This window comes from Phoca vitulina, unplaced genomic scaffold (assembly GCF_004348235.1).
Source record: "Phoca vitulina isolate PV1807 unplaced genomic scaffold, GSC_HSeal_1.0 scaffold24, whole genome shotgun sequence".
In the NCBI taxonomy this organism is placed as follows: domain Eukaryota; kingdom Metazoa; phylum Chordata; class Mammalia; order Carnivora; family Phocidae; genus Phoca; species Phoca vitulina.
Window position 1 is genome coordinate 8,667,074 of NW_022589727.1, and position 6,921 is coordinate 8,673,994.

At 48.1% G+C, this 6,921-nt stretch overlaps 1 protein-coding gene across 1 annotated transcript in view; it reads right to left on the reverse strand.

Moving 5' to 3' along the window:
• Window positions 1–5,295, reverse strand: part of MAPRE2 (microtubule associated protein RP/EB family member 2) — a 150,632-nt gene extending 145,337 nt beyond the window's left edge. The window contains exon 1 of the mRNA XM_032421385.1: window positions 5,206–5,295. The gene's annotated coding sequence lies outside the window, so the exon portion shown is untranslated. The remainder of the gene's footprint in view (window positions 1–5,205) is intronic.
• Between the last annotated feature and the right edge of the window lie 1,626 nt (window positions 5,296–6,921).

Genomic DNA, 6,921 nt, shown 5'->3' on the forward strand with positions numbered 1-6,921 from the left:
AGTTTTAGTTCACAGGACAGACAGCAACAGGCAGGGGGCCATAGTTTGCTGATCTCCAAAACAGATGGATCCATGGGCTCCAACTCAACACAAGCCTAGTGTCAGTAGTCATTTTTGAAGTATGTAGATGATGAGATTTGCTGGGAGGAAATTGACCAATAGTCATATTCTAGAACTCTGGTATAACAAATCACAATTTTGAAGACTTCTCTTGAAATTTAGGGTTGCAAATTTGGAGCAAAAAAATTTGTGCGATGAATAGATTTGAAATACCAGAGCCAGGTTTTCCTGATTCAGGAGAATAAATTCACTTTAAGTGTTTAAGAGGGTTGCAGGTAAATATATAAGAGCGTAGGATTTTATCTCTGTGGTCTTCAGTGGTGAAGGCTGCAGAGAATGCTCTGTGGATGGAATGTGAGGGAGGTGAGGGAGACCCCGAAGCAGAAACTGAAGGACTATTTAGTAAAGATGTTGTACAGGGCATTTACGTTTTTGCTGGATGGTGGGATGAACCTGTGAAGGCCCTTCAAACAAGAGAGTTTATGCTTCTATGAGTTGGGCAAAGATTCTGAAACTTCCTACTTTGGTTATCTGGATAACCAGCTAATGATGGCTAGATTCTTGGACGTTGGCCAAATCCAAAGGTTGATTACTATGTGAGAGCATGATGTATGTAAATGGTTTCTCCTATTTGAAGGAGGGAGCAGAGAATTAGAACTGAACTTGTCTAGCCAAAACCTCCAAGCAAGATTATATCCAACCCTGTTCAAGAAACAGCTGCATGACATAATGGACACTGGACAAGGAGTCAGCACCCAGTTTCTCGCCACTTTGGAGTGTCATTTAATTTTTGGACTTGTGCTTTTTGGCACATGGGAATTCTATCCACCTAGTTCTGTTTAGGCCCTGATATGTTACTAAGACCAAAGGGCGGGGGTACCCTTGGTGGCGCAGTCATTTAAGTTTCCAACTCTTGGTTTCAGCTCAGGTCATGATCTCAGGGTCGTGAGATCGAGATGGAGCTCCACCTCGAGGTCTGCCCTCAGTACAGAGTCTCAGATTCTCTCTCCCTCTCCCTCTGCCCCTCCCACTCATGCTCTCTCTCTCAAATAAATAAATAAATCTTAAAAAAAAAAAAGACCAAAGGGCTGTATAAATTTAAGGTAAAAAAAAAGCTAGATGATTCTCATCTGTTCTGAAAAACTTAAAAGAGTTTCTAAAATCAAGATGGCACGCCTTCTTTCTACCTCACTCCTCTTGGCCTACTTGTAAATACTACAGAACTAGGTTTACACCATCCTCTGATGAACAGCTTCTGATTAATCTGGATTAGACCCTGTCTTCTAGACTACATTTCAGCCTTCAGTATCTTACACCTCCCAAAAAAGGGATGGGAATTTCAGAAGGGCATCCCCAGTGCCTCTTTGAAGCTACACAGAACTGAGAATGGGTTCATTTACATCATTTTGGCCTTTGGAAATTCTTATTAACATTTATTTTTGGTGGCATCTGTCAAAGACACAACCAACTTCTCATTTTTAAATATTCTGGCTATTTAAATATACTTGTGCTATTTTTAATGAAGGCCAATGACAATAAAAGCTATTTAACTATTAACGTGTTGTTTGTCCTGTGCTCTGAAATAACTCTCCTAGCTTCATGAATTCCTTTAGGCATCCACATAGGTGGATATTTGTTTTTTTTCCATAATAATTGGCAGAGAACAAACTTGTGAAGTGAATCCTCGATCCATGAGAGTGCAGTTATGTATAACAATTACTAGTTAAATTGATTTAACTGAATTATTTTATGCTAAAAACAATGCTAAACTGTTACATGTAAAACTGTAAATGAACAAACAATGAGCTACCGTTTTATAGCACTTAAGAACTGAACCAGACCTTCGGCTCCTCCATATCCAGAATGTCTGTCTTGGAAAATAACAAAACTGAATGTACTCAGGATGCTTTGCTTACAAATGTTCTCCCCACCTTTTCATAATGTTCAGTATAAACAAGTAGCATCCACACCATGGAAGGTCTTACGCTCTGTGCTGTGGGAGCTGCAGACACAAAGGCCCCTAGGAGAGAAGACCAAGCAGGGTACCAGGGGCTCCGAGAGATTCAAACCAAGTTCTAGAGCTGCCAACATTGAAGGCTTGCTGTGTGCCAGGCACTGCTGTTCCCCCTTAAAGAAACAGAATGGGGAAGGAAGCATGCAGGCAATGATGGAGAGAGTCGTGGTAATATAGAGAATACTGAAGAGAGGAGAGGTATAAAAATTGAAGTTAATAGTAATAAAAATAAGAAAAATAAGTTTATTTAATAATCTGTATTCATTTTAAAACAGATTCTCTTATTAGGGTCATGTACACCTTAGGAAATATTTTTTAAAGCAAGAAATTGTGGGTTAGTAGCAAACAAAATTGCTTGCAAAATGTTAGGTATAATCATTTCTATTTAAATGGATCCTTTAATCCACTACTGACTGTGTAATCAAGCAGTATTTGACTTTTCTGTATTCAAAATTTATGTACTACACATTCATCCTCTCTACTTCACATAACTGAAATAACCCAAACCAGCCCACAGCACTCTCCAGCTTTTTTTTTTCTTTTTAATATGCCTCCCACCAAGGAAATTACACGATGTCTAGTTGGCTTTGTGTTTCCCCTCCCAACAGGAGAGAGCATTATAATGCAGCTGGTAGAATAGGGTGCTGGAAAAGGGATCGGCTTCTACAAGCAAACATATCCTGATCAGATATTCAAATATGCTGTCAAAGGAGTGGAATAGTGCGCGTCAATAAGCTACTGGATGTAATTACTTCCTATTCCCGGGGCTCCGCCTTGGAGTGCAGCCTGCTGACTCACCAGGCTGCTCCCAGTTAGTTTCTGCTGGGTTTCCCCACTGCCTGTGCACGTGAGTCATCATGGGAATGAAAGTTTCTACCCGTCTCCTTAACAACCGTGCAGAAACCATGCATGACAGTGAACTTCGATCTCTCCAATAAGAACTGGACCTAAGGCAAGCGAGGGTGAAAGATGATGTGGCAGGTGTTACCGCCAGCCAAGCTGCCGCACGACAATCCCCCGCCCTAGGGCGTCAGCAACACTCCAGTTTCAGCGTCTTTTTCCCCACCCGCCCAAGTAGTTAAACTGGCATCTTGTCTAGCATCTCTTGCAGCTGCTGGCCACTGAACTTTTTTTCTTTTCTTTCTTTCTTTTCTTTTTTTTTTTTTTTTTGCGTCAGTGGTGCTCCAACTTTGCTGCACAACAAAATTACCTGCAGATTCATAAAACAAATAACAAACCTGATGCTTGGCTCTCATCTCCAAACAGTCCGATTCAAATGAGTTGGGATGACATGTGGACATCAGGATTTTCCAAAGCTCGCCAGGTAATTCTAATAGGCAGCAGAGTTTGGGAAGGTTCGCATTGGAGAAGCGTCACTCTTCTCATGCAAGTGAAACCTACTAGTTAAGCCTAACTAATGACTACCTGGTGGCCTCCCAACCTGTCTTGGAGATCTACTGACACATGGTCCCTGATAACTTAGTTTGGCAGCCACAAAGAAGGCTAGCGAAGCAAAGCAAGGGGACATTTTTAGAAGGGACACTGTCTAGGCAAGGACCATCTCCCCTCTTAGCTTACTAAAAACTTAGCTAAATTTAGTGCTCAAGAGAAGCATCTCAAATGTTGCTATTCTTTCTGTTACCTTTTGATCTCTGTTCTGTTTCATTCCAGAGTCTTGATCGGCAAAGCTGCAAGCCGCGGGTCCTCTCAGATTAGAAGCAGGTGCTGCGTCAAAGCACAGTCAAGACGCGACTGCACGCTTCACCTCTGCTGGGACCGAACCGCCGCCTCGCAGCGCGGCCTCAGGGTAGATACTATGCTAATCAAGAAAGTTCTTCCGTCTCCTCGCGGGAGGGAGGGTGCAGGTTTGAACACTTAACCCTTGATTTTACATGACTGCATTATAGTGCGTTTAGTGACCTCCTCTTGCTTAGCGGGTCTGGACCACGTTCCACGATTTTGGAAGAGGGGACGTGAGCAAGTGATGGAGAAACCCGCAGGGAGGGGACAGCAGTGTTGGCTGGTGCCGAGGTGAAGGGACGGCTAATGTTCGGAATATTAATTACTCCACGCGCTACTGACCCGGCGAAGACTAGCAGAAAGGGACTGGGGGTTAAGACAAAGGCTCCTCCTGATCAAATGGCTACAGCGCCCCTTCCTCCGAGGTGATAGCTCTGCCTTCTGCGCTGGGCGGCACTTGGCACGGGACTCGCAGAGTGACTCAAGGGGTGACCAAATCCACTCGCCCTTTCGGGATTTGAAAGTCTGCATTACGGAGCGCTCCAGATTCAGAGGGAAGGTCTTTCTGTGCCCACCCCTCCGTCCAGCCCTTTGTGGGATTTCTAGGCTTTGGCGCAGCCCTTCTAAGGGTGGACTGAAGAATTTCCTACCGAAGCAGAGTGGGGAGTCACTGAGTAGCCCTCGCCCTGCGCCCAGGGAGCTTTCTGCAGAAGAGTCCCTTGGGTTCAGAATCACAACCCGCTCTCTTTTCCCCAGACCTGGATCCCAGGTCCCGGGAGTCAGAAGCACCAGCGGGAGCCGGAGTCGGAATGGGGAGCAGTGGGCTTCGTCTCCGCTGGAGGGCGAGCACCCGGGGGGTCCAGGCTTTGATCCCCTGCCCGCAAGCGCCAGCGCGCAGCACTTCCTGGTCTGCCCGAAGCGCGCGGCCCCTGCCAGAGCTCTCGGTTCTCAGTCCCAGCGCCCCAACTCCGGCGTCTCCAGGTCTGCGCTCGTCGGGCGCGCACCCCCAAGCCCCCTCTGCACCAGCGCCAAGCGTCCCCGTCCTGGAGAGCCCCGGCCCTCACCCCCGAGCTAGTCCACTTTGCTTCTGCCAGCGTGGCAGTCCGACTCCCTCCCCTCTCCCCCAGTGCGCAGCGCTGGGACTACGAAGGAGAGGTGCGGCCCGCGGGAACGCGGCGGGTGCAGACCCCGGAGCCGCGGCGCCGACCCCTGCACAACTTCTTGCCGGGCACGGAGACCCGGGGTCCCGCCGGCTCCGCGACCCGCACACTGCAGCCCCCCCCCGGCTGCGGGAGGAGGCGCGGCCAGTGCTCGGCCTGGGAGGGACTGCGCCAGGGCGGGAGGTGTCGGGGTGCGCCAGGGCGGTACCGCTTTAAATGCACTTGACTCACCTGCTCCGGCGCTGTCGCCTCCTTCCTCTTACTGACAGCTGGGGGCTTTGTTTTCTCCACCCACCCGGCCGGCTGCGCTCCGCCCCCACTGCCCCACGTGACTCGCCGTCTGCCACCGCCGCGGCTCCGCTAGTCCACCCGGGAGAGCCGGGCCAGCATCACCCTTTCCCCAGGGTGCGGAGGGCAGGTGGAGACCCCAGCCCAGGACACGTCCGGGCTGGTCCGAGGGGACCTGTCGGCGGGGTGGTCGGAAGGTGGCACGCGGGTTAGGGCCCTTGGAAGCCAGAGTGAGTTGGTGACATGGAATCAAGTGCCAGCCAAAAGGAGCTGGGCTGTTGGGCCCCACCCAAGAGAGAGGAGGCCGGCGCCGCTCAGAAGAGGGGTCTTGAAAAGGCGACGTCACACCCTGAATTAAGTACCTGTAGCTGGAGGCCTGCTCACCAACCCGCGTGCTTCCGCTCTTCAGACCAGTGTTTGTACTCATACCTGGGGAACAACTGATAATAAGCGGCAAACTGATTTTGTCATGAACATTATTAATCAAACCAGGCAATTCCAAACCGAATAATATGGTTAATAATGCAATCATAGCAAGTTTTATTGAGGTTTCAAATCTGCTTTTTGGTGCTGTTGATATTTGGATTCTATTTGGAAAACGGAATCCAGGCTGGAGAAGCTAAGTCCAGATTATTGATGTGGGCACTGGTCCATTTGGAACAGTACCTATTTTTAATGAAATGACTTGAGAAAATGTTCTGGCTTCAAGACCCAGCTCAGTATCTGCTGCTTTTGGAAGTGTTCCTGACCCTTGCTGATCTCCAGTGTTTGAAACTGAAAGAACCTGTTGTCTGAATCCTTCCTTTTGCCTTTGGAGAACACAAGCATTTCCTCCTCCCCCTCCGCCCCCCCCCCCCCCCCCCCCCCCCCCTCCCCCCCCCACCCCCCCCCCGCCGCCAATTGCAATTCAGGGGAAAGATTACCTCCATCCCCCGGAGCATCCTTTAAAGTGAAGTCTCTGCAGAGTGAAGTGACTTGGCAGTTTGCTTCCCAAACTTTCATGTGCAGAGGGGTCACCTGGGGGCCTTGTTTAAACCAAATTCTGATTGAATAGGTCTGGAATTGGGACTGATTTTCTGCATTTCTGGCAAACTCCCAGGTAAGGTTAATGCTGCTGACTTGAGGATCACACTTTGAAGTAGCAAGGCTTAGAGCACCCACTCTGGCACTGGCCAGCCTATTTTGAGTCCTGAAGCATCCCTTAATAGCTCTGTGACCTTAGGCAAGTTTCTCAACATTTAAGCTCCCCAAGTGGTAACATGGAAATACTACTGATGTCCACCTCATAGGGTTGTCTTGAAGATTAAATGAGAGAACCTGTAAAAAGCACCTTATGTCTGGCACAAATACTTAGGGTTCAGAAAATGTTAGCTAATGAACTCTTGGGGTCTTCCTGGCAGGACCAAAGCTGGTACAAAGCCGAACATTCAGGGGGAAAAGTTTGTGGAATGGGGGGTTGAGGCAGACAGTGCTAGAAGGACGATGGCACCCCCATAGTGCCAAGCACCGGCCACATGTATAGAACAATTCTGTTGAATAAATGTAAGACTATAATGCAGAGCAAATCATACATGTTTAAAAGTTCTGTTTCTTCTGCAAAACTTTAAATCTTGATAAATTAGTTCTGGGACATTGAATTAAAAAATCATTTGCTTTTTA